Source organism: Cryptomeria japonica, chromosome 7, assembly GCF_030272615.1.
Source record: "Cryptomeria japonica chromosome 7, Sugi_1.0, whole genome shotgun sequence".
NCBI lineage: Eukaryota > Viridiplantae > Streptophyta > Pinopsida > Cupressales > Cupressaceae > Cryptomeria > Cryptomeria japonica.
Genome location: NC_081411.1, coordinates 58,155,222 through 58,176,679, shown reverse-complemented (window position 1 = coordinate 58,176,679; position 21,458 = coordinate 58,155,222).

Genomic DNA, 21,458 nt, shown 5'->3' with positions numbered 1-21,458 from the left:
CTCAAATGTGTTATTTTAATTTTGCAAAAAATAATGTATGTATATATTGCTTTGATTAAAAGTAATGAATTTGGAAATGTACATGTATGTCTAATCTAATTCTCATGTGATTGATTTCTCAATACCTCATGATTAAATTGATACATGTGTGATCTAATTAAATAACTAAGTATTTAATTAAATACAACATTGATGATGTAAATAAATATGTTTAAGTTAAGGAATACATAACTAATGTGATCTAATTAAGGATTTAATTAAATACAACATGATGTATCCTAACTCCAAAACACATGAAGAAAATTGCATGACATACTAGGACATAAAAATGTAAATTCCTAAAAATTTACATAATGAATTCAAGACAACCAAAACATTTTTGTCAAGAATGAAGCAATATAGATCAAATATTAATGATTTAATATGACATGCTTTAATGATGCCATGCTACTATATCATACAATTTTGGAGAAGAAAGAAAAATAAAAGGAAGGAGATGATTAGGCATAGTATCTACGAAGATGCATAACATTTATGGGCTCCTTAAGAGGCATACCTTCCACATCTGCTATTTTGTAAGCACCTGACTTTTAGGCCTCAATGATGATATATGGTCCAAGCCAATTTGGGATAAACTTTCCTCTTTCTTTAGGTAAGGCATTCACGTTACGTTGATTCTCATAGAGCATGAGGTCACCCACTCAGAAGGAATGCTGGACAACCTTATCATTGTAACTTGGCTACAAGGATTTATAATATGCTTGAATATGCTCAAGAGAGCTTATGTGTCGTTTATGAAGCATTTCAATTTTTTGAAGGTGTTGTTCTTGATAAAAATCATCATCGACTATACCCTTAAGAGAAATCCTTAGCGAGGGAATATATAACTCTAAAGGCATAATAGCGTCAACACCATAAACAAGATTGTAGGGGCTAGTACCTGTAGCTATGCGCACACTTGTTTGATAGGCCCAAAGGGCATAGATCAACTGGGTGTGTCAATCATTTCCATGTTTGTTTACAGTCTTACAAAGAATTTAATCATGGACTTTGTTAGAGGACTCAACTTGGCCATTAGATTGAGGATAATAGGGTGTGGAAAATCTATGTTGAATATTATATTTCTTGAGAAATTTATTCAATCTTTATTCTTTAATGAAGTCCCATTGTTAGAGACAAAAGTGGAAGGAATTCCAAATCGAGCAATAATGTTATCTAAGATGAATTCACAAAAAGCCTCAGCTATAGTGGATTGAAGAGGAACTGCTTCGACCCACTTCGTAAATTAATTTGTAGCAGTTATAATGAAAGTATGCCCTTGGGATGAAGGAGGAGAATTTTTTTCAATAAGATCCAAACCCCACATTGAAAAGGGCCAAGAGGCCACTTGTGACTTAAGTTCTTGTGCGGGAGCATGATTCAAATTGTTGTGTTGCTGACACTGGTGACACTTCTTAACAAACATAAAGGAATATTTCACCATGGTTTTCCAATAATATCCCATTCAGAGTAACCTTTGAACCAAGGTTTTTCACCCAAAATGCCCCCCATAAGCACTTGAATGTGACTCCTCAAGAGCAATCAGGATCTCTATTTCATTGAGACAACGAAGAAGCAGACCATTATAACCTTTCCTATAAAGGACATTAGAAACGATAATGTATCTTGTGACTAACTTACGAATCCTACCTCTATCATTTTTACTTGTAGAATCTGGAAATGTACTATTGATCAAATATCTTGAGATATGCGAGTACCACTCATCAGAATCTATGGTATAGAAATAAGCCACACCAGTAGAATCATCAATAATAGATGGAGAAGAAAGATTATGACTAACAAATTTAAGGTCTACCACAGGGTCCTCTAAGGATACAAAGGAAGCAACCTATGCCATTGCATTGACATGTCAATTATCCTTCCGAGGGACAGGCTCCATGGTATAAGAATCAATTTTTTTTAACAAGGATAAGGCCAAATCTCGATATTGTGATAATTTGTCTTGTTTAGCCTGATAAACTCTCGTAACCTATCTAATGATCAATTGAGAGTCACCATTGATACGTATATGCTTAACATTCAAGGATAAAGCTTCTCTAAGATCAACTATAAGGGCTTCATACTCGGAAATGTTATTGGTACATAAGATGTTAGGATGGTAAGATAAGGGAATAGTTTTTAATTAGGGGGAAATAGAACAACACTGACCCCCAAGCCTATATGACACCTAGAGATAGGGTATGTGCAGATCATGGTGTGCCAAAACAGGCCCTTAAGTGGCAATGAAATTTCAGAAAAATCAGAGTTATGCAACTTGACATGAAAATTTGAATAAGTTGTGAACATTATTTTTAAAATATGTAAGAAGAGAATATATAGAAAATTGAATGTAGTTTCTAAGCTACTAGTTGTTTTTTGGAAAAAAAAAATCCTATTTGATGAAAATTTCAAATTTCAATGCAGTGGTACTAAAATTTCAGGAAAAAAATAAGAAGTAGACGTATGTCTGACCACCCTAATCACAATCAAATCTTAATATTTTTTTATAATATTTATAATAAAAGTATTAGACTCATGTCCGGATGTGACACATATTTTTTTTTAATTAAATAATTATTTATGATTTTTTTACTACAGCTTTTCAGAAATTCAGAAACTCCTACGTCTGACCACCTTAACTTGGTCAAAACCTTATGAAGTTTTAAAATTTTTTTTTTTCCCTATAGTAGATGAAGCATAGGATGTGATGCATGTTTTGGTTTCAAAAAACGTTATATCGTTTGAAAGTTATGAGTGTTTTTCAATCAGTATATCAATCAGGACTATTGTCAGAATTCAATTAGAAAATAAATAATAATTATTTACTAAAGTCAAAATAAGACAAGCCTTATATTGTTGGAAAGCTGGGAACATCCTTAAAAAACCCTTTTCGTTTTATCAATTTTGGCTACAAAAAAAGTCGTCAGCCACTAGTGTAAAGTCTAGAAAACTAGGGAATACTGAAAAACACATTTTTTCAGTTGACTTTCCAAGCTTGTAACTTCCAAGCCTAATACCAAAGCATTCTCGAGCTGAAATTTGAAATTTGAAAATTTGAGTACAAAAATTGGATATCGGATAAAATCGGATATCGGATTTTATCCGATATCCGATTTTTGTACAAAAATTTGTGGTCCCCGATGAATTTCCCTTTGCCGCCATTTGTGAAGTAAACTGCCCCATGGCATAAATTCGATATCCGATTAAATCAGATATCAGATTTTATTAGTCATATTTTAAAGAGGGAGAGAAGGAGAGGGAGAGAGAGAGAGAGAGATGAGAGGAGAGAGAGAGAGAGAGAGAGAGAGAGAGAGAGAGAGAGAGAGAGAGAGAGAGAGAGAGAGAGAGAGAGAGAGAGAGAGTGAGAGAGAGAGAGGAGGAGAGGGAGAGAGAGAGAGGGAGGGAGAGAGGTAGAGGGAGGAGAGAGAGAGAGAGAGAGAGAGAGAGAGAGAGAGAGAGAGAGAGAGAGAAGGAAGGAGAGAGAGAGACCATATGACCCCTAACGACACAATTTGGTGTCTTAAGGGGACCTATGGTGTCGTTAGGGGTCATATGGTGTCTTGGGACACCATAGGACCCCTTAAGACACCAAATCATGTCGTTAGGGGTCATATTGTGTCTTACGACCCATAACTATGACCCGTAATGATAGTTATGTGATATGGTGTCCCATCAACCCTTATGACCTCTCAGGACACCATATGACCCCTAATGACACCATATTGGGTCGCTTTGGGTCATATTATGTCCTAAGGGGTCATATTGTGGTCTATGACCCCTTAGGACACCATATGACCCCTAACGACATGATTTGGTGTCTTAAGGGGTCCTATTGTGTCGCTAGGGGTCATATGGTGTCCGTAGGGGTCATATGGTGTCTTGGGACACCATAGGACCCCTTAGGACACAATATGACCCCTTAGGACACAATATGACCCAAAGTGACCCAATATGGTGTCATTAGGGGTCATATGGTGTCCTAAGAGGTCATAAGGGTTCATGAGACACCATATAACCCCTATGGACACCATATGACCCCTAATGACACCATCGGACCCCTTAAGACACCAAATCATGTCATTAGGGGTCATATTGTGTCCTAAGGGGTCCTATGGTGTCCCAAGACACCATATGACCCCTATGGACACCATAGGACCCCTAAGACACCATAGGACCCCTTAAGACACCAAATCATGTCGTTAGGGGTCATATTGTGTCTTACGGGGTCGTAGGACACAATATGACCCCTAACAACACAATTTGGTGTCTTAAGGGGTCGTATGGTGTCACAAGACACCATATGATCCCTAACGACACCATAGGACCCCTTAAGACACCAAATCATAACATTAGAGGTCATATTGTGTCTTACGGGGTCGTAGGACACAATATGACCCCTAACGACATGATTTGGTGTCTTAAGGGGTGCGATGGTGTCGTTAGGGGTCATATGGTGTCCATAGGGGTCATATGGTGTCCCATGAACCCTTATGACCTCTTAGGACACCATATGACCCCTAATGACACCATATTGGGTCGCTTTGGGTCATATTGTGTCGTTAGGGGTCATATTGTGTCTTAAGGGGTCCTATGGTGTCCCAAGACACCATATGACCCCTATGGTGTCCCAAGACACCATATGACCCCTATGGACACCATATGACCTCTATGGACATCATATGACCCCTAACGACACCACAGGACCCCTTAAAACACCAAATCATGTCGTTAGGGGTCATATTGTGTCCTATGACCCCGTACGACACAATATGATCCCTAACGATATTATTTGGTGTCTTAAGGGGTCCTATGGTGTCGTTAGGGGTCCTATGGTGTCCATAGGGGTCATATGGTGTCTTGGGACACCATAGGACCCCTTAAGACACAATATGACCCCTAACGACACAATATGACCCAAAGCGACCCAATATGGTGTCATTAGGAGTCATATTGTGTCTTAAGGGGTCCTATGGTGTCCCAAGACACTATATGACCCCTATGGACACCATATGACCCCTAACGACACCATAGGACCCCTTAAGACACCAAATCATGTCGTTAGGGGTCATATTGTGTCCTACGACCCCATACGACACAATATGATCCCTAACGATATTATTTGGTGTCTTAAGGGGTCCTATGGTGTCGTTAGGGGTCATATGGTGTCCATAGGGGTCATATGGTGTCTTGGTACACCATAGGACCCCTTAAGACACCATATGACCCCTAATGACACCATATTGGGTCGCTTTGGGTCATATTGTGTCGTTAGGGGTCATATTGTGTCTTAAGGGGTCCTATGGTGTCCCAAGACACCATATGACCCCTATGGACAACATATGACCCCAATGGACACCATATGACCCCTAACGACACCATAGGACCCCTTAAGACACCAAATCATGTCATTAGGGGTCATATTGTGTCCTACAACCCTGTACGACACAATATGATCCCTAACGATATGAGTTGGTGTCTTAAGGGGTCCTATGGTGTCGTTAGGGGTCATATGGTATCCATAGGGGTCATATGGTGTCTTGGGACACCATAGGACCCCTTAAGACACAATATGACCCCTAATGACATAATATGACCCAAAGCGACCCAATATGGTGTCATTAGGGGTCATATGGTGTCCTAAGAGGTCATAAGGGTTCATGGGACACCATATGACCCCTAATGGCACCATATTGGTGTCCATAGGGGTCATATGGTGTCCCATGAACCCTTATGACCTCTTAGGACACAATATGATCCCTAACGACATGATTTGGTGTCTTAAGGGGTCTGTCTGTCTCTCTCTCTCTCTCCTACTCTCTCTCTCTCTCTCTCTCCCTCTCTCTCTCTCTCTCCCTCTCCTCCTCTCTCTCTCTCTCTCTCCCTCTCCTCCTCTCTCTCTCTCTCTCTCCCCCTCTCTCCCTCTCCTCCTCTCTCTCTCTCTCTCTCTCTCTCTCTCTCTCTCTCTCTCTCTCTCTCTCTCTCTCTCTCCCCCTCTCTCCCTCTCCCTCTCTCTCTCTCTCTCCCTCTCTCCCTCTCTCTCTCTCTCTCTCTCTCTCTCTCCGTCTCCTCTCTCTCTCTCTCTCTCTCTCTCTCTCTCTCTCTCTCTCTCTCTCTCTCTCTCTCTCTCTCTCTCTCTCTCTCTCCCCCTCCTCCTCTCTCTCTCTCTAAAATATGACCAATAAAATCCGATATCCGATTTAATCAGATATCGGATTTCTGCCATGTGGCAGTTTAGTTCATAAATGGTGGCAACAGGAATTTTTTTTGGGGACCACATATTTTTGTACTAAAATTGGATATCCAATAAAATCGGATAATTTTTTTTGGGGACCACATATTTTTGTACTAAAATTGGATATCCGATAAAATCGGATATCGGATTTTATTGGATATCCGATTTTGGTACTAAAAACAAAAAAAAAAGGGTTTTGTGGGCCATTCTGTTGATTCCAAGGGCCGATAGTCTGGGTCCTATGTTTTCTGTCGACGATCACGGGGTTGCAGATAGCTAGAGACAAATTAGTGCTTTTGGGAGATTCTTAAAGTGAAAACTTACATTGTCAATCACAAAGGAGCATATGTGTGGAGGGAAATGGGGAGTAGTAGTCGTCGGAAGTCTAAACGCAAAAGAAAACTTCCAAATGACCAAGTTGAAGTGTATAGAGAAAGAGATAGAGAATGTCATAGGAGGAGAAGACAAGGTATGTTAAATATTGCTAATGTTACTTCAACTGAAGAGGAAATTGAAATTGAAAATGTGCCACAAGTTATTGAAAATGAAAATGTAGATTTTGAAAGTGAAAATATTGAAAATTTTGAAAATGTTGAAAGTGATAATGAAAATGCTCAACATGTGGAAAATTTTGACATAGGAGGTGAAAATGTGGAAAACTGTAACATTGAAGGTAGAATTGCCTCACCAAGTGAACCATATGTAACACCTAATTACTTTAGAAATGAAGACCCTCTCATGGATGAAAGACAAATTCCAAATCCAAGACCTTCAAGAACCCCAAAATGGTTATTTGAAATCGATGAGAACATTATTGTGAATCTTGAAGGCAAGAGGTCAACAAGAACCGTTCAGTTGTGGGCTACAAAACTTTTCAACCAAAATTTTAGGAATAAGACATTGATCGAGCAATGCCAACTCTTTGTTCAATTGCTAAAGATGATAAAGATGAGACCATTGCTAAACAAATTGAAGATTCGTATGAACAAGAAAACGGAGAGAAATTCTATTATTGCAAAAAATCTATTTGACGCTCTCAATTCTATTGTAAAGAATACCAAAGAAAGAGATAAGAGAGCCGCTCAAAGAGTGATTACAACCTCCTTAGTAAGCCATCAATTGAGGAAGGCTCGTCAAATGAGACAAACTTGTGTTGATTTTAACATAAACTGTAAAAGTTTGGATAGAGCACTTGCACGAAGACAAAGACTTGATGATCCACTTCAACAAGATACATGGGCATTTGGTGGGAGGCTTCCACATGTTGATAGAAAGTTGACTGACAATGTGAAGGAAGAGATTCAACAATTTTGGCACTCTAATTCTAGAGTGTCACCCAATGTAAAGGACATTTTGAAATTAAGAATTGGCAACCGAGACTGCACACCGCATCCCAAACATTTCTTGGAATCAAGCCAAACAATGTTGTACAAAATTTTTTGTGAATTACATCCAACTTTGCAAATATCACAAAGGGCCTTTGAATCTTTGAAACCATTTTATTGTGTTCCTCTTAAGATTCGCAATACCTATTGTTGCAAGTACCATGTGGAGTTTTCAATGTACCATTAACTTTTATGTCATATTCGTTCTACGATGCATACTAATGAGATGTTGCAGGAGTGTGGTGCAATGCTATTTCCGAGATCATCAAGAGACTTGCAAGATCTATTTTTATACCCTAGAGATGATGGCTGCTATTTCTATAGAAATGATTGTTTGAATGAGAAGTGCTCAGAATGTGGTGGGTTGTCAAAGTTTGTTTCATGTTTTCATGAGGGCAGTGAACACGAGTTTGGAAATAATTATGTTGAGAAAAAAAGATATGAGACAGTGAAATATAATTTGAAGAGTGGAGGTGAAGGTTCTAGATGCGAATTAGTTGCAAGAGAAGTGAGTATTGCTGATTTTATTTTGGATTTTAAGGAAAATATTTTCTACAAGTATGCAAGGCACACCCATAGGTCTCAGTGGTTGGATCAATAGTTCAGGATGTGTAAGAACTCTTTCCTAATTGGCACTATTGTATCGGTGGTTGATTTTGCAGAGAACTATACATTGCAACCACAAAATGAGGTACAGTCTCAGTACTACAATTCAGTCCAGATTGCTATTTTTGTTCACATTACATATAGACATGCTCCAAATAGTACAGAAGAGGACAAGAAGATAATCAGGGAGTATCATTTTTATATGAGCGATGATAGATCACACTCCTCCGAGTATGTGCAACATTCTTTCGAGAATTTTTTTAAGTTCTTGCATGAGAAAGATATTGCAATTGACCGATATATAATATGGTCAAATAACTGTATGGGTCAATTCAAGAATGCGTGTATGTTTTATTGGTTGAGTAGAATGAATGTGGAGAGGAGTATACCTCATATTTGGTGTTTTTTTGAGGCAGGGCATGGGAAGGGAGAGCATGATGGAGCAAGTGCATGTTTGACGAGGGCTCTAGTTAAGGAGTAATTGAGGATTTCAAGTGCAAATTTCTTTGATGCACATTCTATTATTGATTGGTGTAGTTCAGCATTGTCACATGGAGGTACTCTTGATTTAGCAGTGAGCAGATTCTTTTGGTTGGTTGAGGAGGGAACAGTGGGAGATAGATTGGATTGTTAAACAATTAAAGATTCTTCAAAGATGCATTCATTTCTCAGCTCAGATGCAAGTACATGGACCATTTGGACATGAGCGTTGGCTTGTTTTTGTCAGAGTTGTCTTTGGTGTGATTGGGATCAGTGCAAGTCAAGTGAGTGGGTTGATACGTGGGTTCCCCACTATCTAACTCCTTTATCTCAAACAATATCCTTGTCAAATGATGACATGGAAAGTTCACTCGAGTATGATCATCTATCAGATCTTGTACAACCAGGACATGTTTTTGCAGTTGTTGCACTACAAGGGAATGAAGAGAGATCAGAATATTGGTTGGCACGATGTGTACAGGGAAAACAAAAGCTAACACAACCAGTGATAGATGATGATGGGTTCACATATCCTACAAGTTCAGTTGTTGTTGTGGGAACTTGGTTGCGAACATACATGATTAGAAGGAATGGCATACCCACATTTGAAGACTATGAGAGTCACAAAACCATTATAATGTATTCACACCTTATTATAGCCACAAATGTCAAGTTGTTGAAGCATCAAGCAAAACTAAAGACCAAAGAGCTATGGACAGTGACTACTGTTGATCATGAAGCAATAATGGATACTCTTAAACAAAGAGATGACCCTTCAGGCACACTTGAGTAGTAGGTCTTTAATGGTGCCTTATTTTTTTATCATGCATTTCATTTGAAACAATGATCATTAAACCTTAATGTTCAAGTTTGTTACGTGTATATTAAGGATGTGTTCAAAATGCAGGTCTATTGATGAACGTTTTTTTTTGGCAACATGGTTTTTGCATGCACATAGCGAGTACACTCGATATAAGTGGAAGGGACGTATTTTTGCAACACGACTTATTATCATGCATTTGATGAGCTTTATAATTTTTGTTATTAGAGAACACTATTTGATAATTTTTTATGATATAATTATCGCATAACCTTTATGCTCATGAAGGTATTTTTTGATGATATACAACAGTATCACATTATGATTTTTGCGTCAACATAGTGGGTTCTATTGATATAATTCGAAGGGACGTATTTTTATGGTATATGATCCCACCTTTTCATTTATTATCATGCATTTCAGTTGAAGTGATTATCATAAATCCATTATGTTCATCCATGCATTTTATGTGTAGACTAACAATTCTTAAAAATATAGGTTCATGCTAGATCATTCGTTGTTGACGAGACCCTCTCTTGGTGATGGTACATATTCCTTTGTGCATTAATGAGATTAAATTGTGGGTCTTGTTGTATTTATTATCATGAAGATGATTCAAATGCATGTGGCCAGGACACATTTGCAGTGGATCAAATTGTCATGACAGATGATCTATTGAATCAAACATTTGACATTGATAGTAAGGTAAATAGGTTATTGTTGGGCCTTCAACATCAACACCTACTAGTCAAAGTGGTCATCGAACTTTCACTTAGGTAACCTTGTCTATTTTTATTCATTAATGGTTTATAAAATAAAGTCAGTTAGATTTTGGCAATTGAATAACATTGTTTCATTTTTAGATGCTGACATCAGATGCACCTAATATTCTCTCCACAATGGAGCATGGTGTTCTCTAGCAGTAGCATCTTTGATGCTTTTGACAGTAGTATGAGTTAGCTTAATAAATTTCTAATTTGATGCTTCCCACAGGGCTTTGCAACTTCAGATTGTGAGTGTGCCCCTATTACAAATGAATTGTACTTTAATCGACATAGATGGTCTATGATGGCTTTTTTGTAAGACTATATGGTTTTATTACATATATTGTACTTTAATCGACATATAACAATATCCAAGTGGTGGCTAGCATGAGCTTGAATATGGTAAGTTGTATGCATCTTGAAGTTGAATATGATATGTTGTATACATCTTGAAGTTGAACTTTGATTAGACTTTGTCAGCATTTGATGAATCATAAATGTCATTTTATTATTAATCTTGTGAGTGTGAGGTGTAGGAATAAATATCAATTACTTTGAAAGTCATGGATGGTTGTCCTCATATGATAACCACCAGATGGTTGTGCCTTATGAAGAAAAGCTGAACATATAATAACTAATTGAGAACATCAATTCAAATCCATATTCTAGAGGATACTAATAACAGATCTTTGTATATTTATTTTTTCTAATAATGAAATAGGTACAACTGTATTGAGATAAAATGAAGCTTTTCTCTCATATGAAGATGTCACATTGGCAAATTGGTCTTTATTATAATACACAAGACATAAGTAAAATCAAAATGCTCTCAGGGTACAGTTTTGGACTTGAACCATATTGCATAAATCTCAAGGCTTCAACTTGATTATCATTAAAGGTTTCTGATTGTTTACAAAATATCCCTTCATATCCCTTCACGAATGTCACATGCGTAGGGTATGACCCCGAGCGTCGGATCGAGTGGGGGGGGGGGGGCAAAGCAGGAGCATGCGTAGGGTAATTATGCCTAACTGGACATGTCAGAGCCGACGGTTCGTCATCGCGACGAGCTGAACGAGAAATCGACTAGGCGACAACATTCCATTAAGTGAGACTGACGATTTTTTCGCCAACCAAAAAATTGCTGCCCTAATAAAATCATAGGGCAACTTGAAATACCGAGATAGGATTTTGTAGGGATCCCTCTCGTGGCCCTGTAGGTTCAAACAGATCATTCACAGGTGCCACAGATTCTGAGTTAGGGCCCATCAAAGTTTGACAATTTTGAGCACTTAGGGCGCTCAAGGGACGACGCCGGTAGGGTATGACCCCGAGTGTTCGATCGAGTGGGGGGGAAAAACAGGAGCATGCGTAGGGTAATTATGCCTAACTAGACATGTCAGAGCTGACGGTTCATCATCGTGACGAGCTGAACGAGAAATCGACCAGGCAACAACATTCCATTGAGTGAGACTGACGATTTTTTTGCCAACCGAAAAATTGCTGCCCTAATAAAACCGTAGGGTAACTTGAAATACCGAGATAGGATTTTGTAGGGACCCCTCTCGTGGCCTTGTAGGTTCAAATGGATCATTCGCAGGTGCCACAGATTCTAAGTTAGGGCCCGTCAAAGTTTGACAATTTTGAGCACTTAGGGTGCTCAAGGGATGACGCCGGTAGGGTATGACCCCGAGTGTTCGATTGAGTGGGGGGGAAAACTAGGAGCATGCATAGGGTAATTATGCCTAAATGGACATGTCGGAGCTGATAGTTCGTCATTGCGATGAGCTGAACGAGAAATCGACCAGGCGACAACATTCCATTGAGTGAGACTGACGATTTTTTTGCCAACTGAAAAATTGCTGCCCTAATAAAACCGTAGGGAAAATTGAAATACCAAGATAGGATTTTGTAGGGACACCTCTCATGGCCCCATAGGTTCAAACAGATCATTTGTAGGTGCCACAGATTCCAAGTTAGAGCCCGTCAAAGTTTGACAATTTTGAGCACTTAGGGCGCTCAAGGGATGATGCCGGTAGGGTATGACCCCGAGCGTTCGATTGAGTGGGGGGGCAAAACAGGAGCATGCGTAGGGTATTGCTCATTAAATGAATTGTATTGTTCATTGAATGAATTTTATTGTATTGTTGGTTAAATGAATTGTATTGTTCATTAAATAAATTGTATTGTATTGTTCATTAAATGAATTATATTGTCCATTAAATGAATTATATTGTTCATTATAAAAACAACACTTACGATGAAATGAAATGAATTGTATTGTTCATTAAATAGCCATTATTAACCATTGTTAATTATTGGAATGAAGATTAAAGATTTCCATGATAACACCACACACAAATGAGCAACAATTTATATGATCGAATATCAACTTCTGTATATATAAAAATGTCGAATGATTACAAATGTATGTCCATACACAAATATGGCATAAACACCAACTGAAACAAAATGTATGTCTAAATACGTGAATGTATGTCCATATACAAAATATACATGCCAACTAGACATGTAAGCATCCCAAAACTATCTATAACATCCTAAGCTGCTGATGGATCATCAAAATCGATCCTCTTTGCCGGACTGCTCGGCTCTGAAGGATCCTGCACAAGAAAAACAAACCACGATTAATATTAGTTATATTATATAATTCACATTCGAAAAGTTAACATAAAAAATGAACTATTTAATCGAACTATTCATGTTTACCTCATCTCCACATTTTCTCTTCAGCTTTGCAGGACTCTTGATGTATGTCTTCAGTAGAGGAGGTATGTTTTGAATATTTTCATAAACAACCTACATATGTTTAGAAACATGACATTGATACAAGTTAGCATATAATTGTCACTGATAATAACAAATTATATCGACTAATCAAAAAATAAAATAAACACACATCTACTAAAGGCATCTCTTCTTCTTCTTCAGGTATACTGGGTGTAGTCATCAAGGATGTGAAGCCAAGGATTCTCTATATATATGCACAACAAGTATATGAAACTATCAATCTATGTCTAGACATGTATAATCACTATAAGTTATTTAAATTATTCATCCAATCATATTTGCATTCAATTACCTTTCCCTTGTCTCCAATTGCACTACCAGATCCTAGATCACACTGCATCGCACTCGTGCTGCTTGTGCCCTACAAGAGTAAAATAAGATATACATGCAAGTTACTACATAATCTAATTAATACAAATATAAATGATGAGCATGTATGTACAATAAAATAAAGACGACTAGGTGCAATAATATATGTACCGTCAAGCTATCGAGGCCAAATGAAATGGCCGACAAGGTGCCCTCCTGAATCTGTCTCAACTCATCCTCGGTCATCAACTGTTAAATAGACCATGTAAATAAAAATTAGTACTTAATATTATTTAGTTTATAAATATTTAATTAAAATATAACATGAACTGTGAAAACACAAATCTTACCAATACATCATCAATGTATGATGACGGTGCCTCCTTGCCTCTAGCATGTGAGGACTCCCCAGGGTATCCTCCAGTCTGTGTAATAACCTCTGGTGCATCATGCACCTCATGCACGTCGTAATCTGCACTATCCATAGCAGGATCAACGGGCTGTCTAATTGGACCCAAGCATACGTGCCCACACATGACACAACTATGGGGCACGCATATGTGTGGAGCCGAGGATGACGTGTTAGCACCACTTGATGCATCGCTACCATCAAAAGTAGGCCGAGCTACTGACACAACCTGAGAAACCAAAAGGCTACTCAAAGAGTGAATAGCCGATATGGTCCGTGAAGCCGCCTCACAAATGATATCAGGATGCTGAACTGCAGGTGGGGGATCAACATGAGGAGGGGGGACATATGGGCCCTGGACTACTCTGACTGCCCCAGGTCTATTTTGGGGCATACCTAAACCTACACCCTAGAAAGGTTGGATGTCAAAGTAGTTCACATGTTTCTATAAAACAAACTCAGCATACAATTTTTTTATGAAATAGAAGGGGATATCAAGATTGTTGTTGGGTGGTTTGTCGAAAACCATCCACCAATGATCCCAAAAGTTTTTCACAATCCCATCATTTGTGCACCATTTGATAGAAAGTTTTGTTTTTTTGGGATCTATAGGCTGACCAGTACAAGGATTGACAAACAATGACGCGATTTCATCATTGGATATCTCAAGATCCTTGATATCCTTATACGACAAGCTATCTGTATATTTTTCCTTCATAGAATCTCGCCACAAAAGGGCGGCATCATGCTCCTCAGTCATGGTTTCCATACTTTTTACGATCAACGTGAGAGGATCAAACAATGGGTTTAGACGAGGGATCCTACGATATACTTCTGCAATCCCCCTCAATTCATTCAAATTTTGTGCAATCAAATCTTGAATTGAGGGGGGGTTTGGCAAATGAGGGTTTGGTTGTTGCAGTTGTGGTTGGTCAGTGTTTTCATTGTTATCTCCCATTTTTAACCTAATTGAATGTAAACAATTAAATTTAGTTAACAAATTTAAACAATTAGGTATTTGATTTTAAAAAAACCTAGTTTTCATGAAAAAAACCATATTTTCAATGAAAAATCAAATAAAGAATCACAAAAAATACAAAAAATGAATGAAAATGATTAAAAACGACAAAAATTTTACCTCTAAATCTATTTTTTAGCAATTTTTTGTCAAAAAACTGGATATCGGATGGAGCGGATATCGGATTTTGACAAATTTGCGTGACCCGTGAGTTAAAAATGACTCACGGGACTGTTGCTGTCTAAATATAAAAGTCTCAAAAAATCAGATATCCGATTTCAACACTTGAATTATTTTTAAATAACATATATAATATAATAATATATTATATAATATAATAATATATTATATAATATAATAATATATTATATAATATATTATTATATTATATAATACGTATTGTATTATATTATATATATTATAATATAATATACTATAATATTATATTATATTATATATTATATAATATTGTATTATATTATATATAATATAATACAATATTATATAATATATAATATAATATAATATTATGTTATATTATATTATAATATAATATAATACAATATTATATTATATTATAATATATAATATAATACAATATTATATAATATATAATATAATTTAATATTATATTATATAATATAATATTGTATTATATTATATATAATATAATACATATTATATAATACGTAACATATAATACGTAACATATAATATATTTTTTAAATTAAAATTACAAATAAAAATCGGATATCCGATCTTATCAGATATCCGATTTTATTCGATATCTAATTTGCATAGGTAATTACCAGGCCAAGGTGTACTGACACCCAGGCCAAGCAAAAAGTCAACACGGATTTTTGCGTTTTTAGGCGAGTGAGGAAGGCTATTTTTTTCACATTGCCACTTTTTGGCCCCCCTTGATCCTGCACTAACCCGATATCAAAATACAAATCCCAAGTTTTGTAAGTCTCAATACAAAGAACAAACTCATTAGGAAAGGATTCTTGATTAGGTAACGTGAGAGGTGAAGGAGCATCAACTAAGTGACCATTCAACACTTGTCCTTTAATTTCTTTTTGAGAGACAAACTTAAGGTTAAATTCAATCAACATCATAACCTAGTTCGCTAAACATCTTGAAAGGCCTGTCTTAGATAAAACATGCTTCAAATGATCAAATTTAATGATAACATGAACCTCAACATTCAAAATTAAATGCATCAACTTTTGGGTTACAAAAATAAGAGCAAGACATTGCCTTTCTATCACAGTATACCGAACTTCATAATCGAGTAAAGTGCGGCTTATGTAATAAACTGGGCATTGTTTACCTTCACTATTATGTTGTGCCAATAAGGTTGCAAGAGTGTGAGAAGAAGAAGTTGTTTATAGAAGGAATGGTTTAATGGGATCAATAGGTTTCAATAAAGGAGGGTTGGCCAAATAAGACTTTAAATCCTCAAAGGCTTGGTGACAATCCGCATTCCATTGAAAGATGGTGTTTTTCTTAAACAATTGAGTGAAAGGGAAAGTCCGATCCGCAAGTTGCAACATGAACCTACGAATAGCTTGTATCTTTCCTTGAAACTTCTCAATTGGGAAATTTTTTTAGGAGGTGACATGTTAACTATAGAATCTATCTTTTTTGTATCCACCTCAATACCACGATGTGAGACTATGAACCCTAACAGTTTTCCACTATCCACACCAAAAACACACTTTTGAGGGTTCAAGTGCATGTTGTATTTATGAATTATTTCAAAGACCTAACGAATGATCTTAACATGGTCTAGATAGAGTATGGATTTAGCTAAGATGTTATCAACGCAGTCTTCTAAGATTTTATGCATGTAATCATGAAAGATAAGAGTCATAGTGCGTTGGTAGGTAGTGCATGCATTTTTTAATCCAAATGGAATCATGACCCAACAAAATGTGCCCTAAGGGGTGGTGAAAGCATTTTTAAATTGATCTTGGGGATTAATAAAGATTTGATTATATCTCGAGAAACCATCCATAAAGGACTACAAGACATGTCCAGTAGTAGAATCTACTATCATGTTGATATTAGGAAGCAAAAAATCATCCTTTAAGGAAGCCTTATTGAGATCTCAAAAATTGGTACACATCCTAAACTTGTTATTAGGTTTATACACATTGACAATATTCAAAATCCAAGAGAATAATCAATAAGGCGAATGAATCCTACATCCAATAACTTCTCAATTTCAGCTTTGACAAGCAAAGCTATTTTGGGATTCATTTTTCTAATCTTCTACTTCACAGGTTTAGCATCGGGAATTAGGACAATGTTATGAGTGACAATCTTAGGATCAATGTGAGGCATGTCAGAGTATATCCAAGAAAATATTTTAGGGAATTCATGTAGTAAATCAGAATATTCTTTATGTTCTTCATTAGTTAGGCACTTCCCTGTCTTTATAAATTTGTCTTCATTGCAAGGATCCATCTTTATGTCAATGGTGTCACTTATAAGGATATTACTTTATTGAGGAATATCCTTTAGTTGAGGGAACTCCTTTAGTCATCACATCATTATCTTTGGCTAATTCAACATCTTCCCCAAAGTATTCTTCCACATTAAAACAATAGGGAAATCCACGGTTATGATGGAAATGAGGAAGATTATCATAAGCTCCTAGGAACTCAGCTAAGGAATCATTAGTAGAAAAGACATCCAAAGTGAAGACGCTAGAGTCAGAATTAATGTACTCAAGATGATTTAATGAAAGGGGTTTAGAGGAAAAGGAAAGGAAATTAACACTAATAGATGGTCTTTAAGAAGCTTTCATGGGTTTGAGGGGATTGTATCCAAATCCAAAAGATTTCTCACGATAGTTATTTTCTATAGGAAATTTGCTCTCTTGTTATTGAGCACCACAACCAATGTTGTTATATCCACTCTTAGCTAGGATATGGAAACTAGGACCATACCGATTAGCCATTTCAGTAAGGGAAGGAGGATTTTCATGAGTTTGAATGTCAAAATTGGTTGGAATAGAAATAGTTGGAGGACTTTCATGAGTTAAAGTCTAAAGATCCCCAATCATCATCCAAGAGAACCTTTTTGGGGGAAAAGACATCATCAGGAGGAGATTCAGATTGAGAAGAGTCCTTTTCAAGACTTTGAAGATTACTGGGAGGAATAGGAGTATTGGAAGAAAAGGAAGTGCTAGGAGGAGAAGGCATGTTGGAAGGGACTTCAGAAAGAGTTGGAGAGAAACTAGTACAGGAAGATTTAGAAGAAGATGTTTTTAAACAAGCTTAGAGATTGGTATCGGAAAGAAAGGTATACATCTTGTTATAAATAAACTTGAGTTGTCTATGTAAAGTAGAAGGGACAACTTGCATGTTATTAATACAAGGTCTTCCTAACAATAAATTGTAGGTCAAATTATTGGGCATGACATGAATAGGTGTAGATAAGGTAACCGGTCATACCTTAACATGCAAGGTTGATACGTAATGAAGACCTAGCCGCATTATCAAAGCCACAAATAGTAAGATAATCAGATTTGATGAGATAAGTGTCCACGTTGATCTTATGCAACAAGTTAATACTACAAACATTAAGGCCAAAGCCATTATCCACAAGGGTTCATCTTATATCATTTCCATTGATAAGAACAACAATCATGAGAGGATCATATTGGTGTTGAACTTCATGAGGAGGTAACTCATCTTGGGTGAACACAATTTGAGCTTTAGGTGTTGTCATGGATTCAATCAAGGAAGCCATATTATTGGATGTCACCGTTGGTGGGACATTGAAGGTTTTTAAGGCATCTTGTAACATTCCATGATATTTTGAAGGGGTTTGAATCAGATCCCAAAGGGAGATATTGGTAGGAGTGGCCTTGAGTTGTTCAATGAGATCATACTCCTTACTAAGAGCTTGTGAGATACAAGGTACTTGAAGAGGAATGGGTTGAGGACTAGGAAGTGAATTAGGAATAATCAGAGGAGGATTAGGTTTCCTATAGTTTCTTGTGTTATAGGTATGAGCAACTGAGTGATACCTCTCTCTAGTTATTTCTTTAGCATACTCATAAGGACTCTTAGTAGGATATCCTCCTTGCACCGTGATAACACGTTTACTAGGAGTGCAAAAAGGATCGTTACCATAACCACCTTCAACTGTAAAGAGAGGCTTGTTAAGAGGTGATGATGTTGAAGAAGGGAAAGCACCTTGAACCACAAAAAGAGGTTTGCTAAGTTCATTCACATTTATCATTTTAATCAATCTTTTAGATGTGTGATCTTTGTTTAAAGAGGTTGGAAAAGACATAAAATCATCAAGAGCATCATCTAGCATAGCATGATCATATCTATTAAATGGTTTGTCTTTAGAATCAAAAGGAGATAGGTCCTCATAAAGGGGATTGTTATAAACCACCATGTTACTAGATTTAGAGGATGAGTTGATAGGAATGTATTCATGAGAAGAACCATTCAACTTATCTTTCTCATCACTATGAAATGACAAAATAACACGGTTGATTAGCTTTTGACAAAATGTAGGTTTAGAAGGTTTAGGGTATAGAAACTCATCAAGAGCCTCATCTAGTTCTTCCTTACTAAACTCATAATCATTATAAGAAAATGCATTATCAAAGGAATGAAAGTCTTGAAAATAAAGATTCAACATTTTTAAAATGGAAAATGCACACAACGCATACAATGTACTTTTTTTTTAATGTTTTTGAATGAAAAGAAATATGCAATAACTAGATCTAACTAGGAAATGCAAATTTGAAGAAGATTGGATTCACGTCGGGTTCACCAAAATGTGATGCACAAAAATGGGACCAAGTGACTAAGACCTAATCCCACTCTTATGTACACATAGTGGAATACAAAAGAGCCTAGGGAGATATCTCACTTTGACTACTTCTTGTAGGGAAGAGAGTCAAGGAATATCGCTTAGGGTTTATATTCCTTTGCTGTACAATGAAGAGTAGATACGCAAAATATAATGCCATAATCAAGTATGCTAGGAGATGAGAAATGAAGCACACACAAATTGAAAATGCAGATTATGTCTAAACTAAAACTAAGATATAGAAAGAAGGGCTAAAAAAATGGACTCAAAGGTGCACCTTCTGCTGAAAACTAATGCAAATTGGGCAGGATCAGGGAATTAGGCTCCTTGGTCCCTATGCTGACAAGAGGCTGGAATCCTAGATCTGAGGTCTTGAGGGTCTGAGATGGAGATTTGGCATAGAAAGCTGCAAAGCCCTAGGGACCAGGGTGCCACGTCCTGGTCCTATCCCAGGTTGCCACACCCTGGTCCTATAATATGAGATTAAATTCTGGCACCGAGACTATATCCATGTCTTCCATTGGTCCCAAAATTCATGGGTCTGACATATTCTTGTACTTACACCTGCAACTTGAAGAAGGGTGTATATGTGGCTATATAGGGTTTTACCTTAGTCAAACCCCTTGTTTTGGTGATTTATACCTCCACCAATAGCCGATAATGTACTGAAAATGTGTGTGGAAGAATCTTGTGTCTATGCAAGATCCTAAATGAGAGTAATAAATAATCTAGAGTTCTACCCTATGCTTTGGAGAGTAAACCCTAAATGCTTGTAAATATAAATGCAAATGCTTCAAATCACAAATGAACTAGAGATCTATAGAATGAAACCATACTAAAACCTAAGGGAGAGGTACAAGCCAGTCATTAGTCGATGATCTCCTATTATTCTTAAATGTCTTCAAAGCTCCTTAGGGATGTTGAAAATGCTTGATATAGACTTGGTGAATTCTTGATTTGTTGTTGTAGACTTCATATAACCCACACTTTTACTTCACAAGAGGCTCCTTCAATCGCTAGATCTTAGATCCTTCAAGTCAGGAAAGGAAGGATTTATGTATGAGATCCTAACTTTGTTTTGAGTTATAGGCCGACTTAGAAATAATATTTTTTTACCAATCTCTTGGATTTGAATATGAAAATACTTCCAAAATATGCTCTTGAAAGTTGGAAAGAAAAAGTTGGGACCACTACTTGGTCCGAACACATGGTCTGACCAAATTTTTACCAAATTTTTGGGGAAGCAATATATTATGATTTTAGAGCAAATTCCAAGAGCATATGGGAATTTGAGATGTCTAGATATGCAAAATCGGGTCTTGAAGGTCGAAATAAGACATAATTAGGGTATTTGATGAAATGATTTATTGAGAGAATAAAATAGAAGGGGCACACTTAATGTAAAAGGGCCCCATTTTATGATGTGTAAAGGGATAAAAGAAGAATTTATATTTAATTAAATTAATTAATTAAATGCTTAAAGGGAATTTGAAATGGAAAATGCAAACACACTAAGGCGGGTGCTAACCTAAGCATGGAATGTACCACCTAGATAAGGGTGTACAATTTACGATGATATAATATGTATACATATATAAATATATCAACACACACATATGTATGTATGTATATATGTATATGTATGTATGTATATGTATGTATGTATAGGTGCATGTGTGTGTGTGTGCATGTGTATGTATATGTATGTGTATATGTATGTGTATATATGTATATGTATGT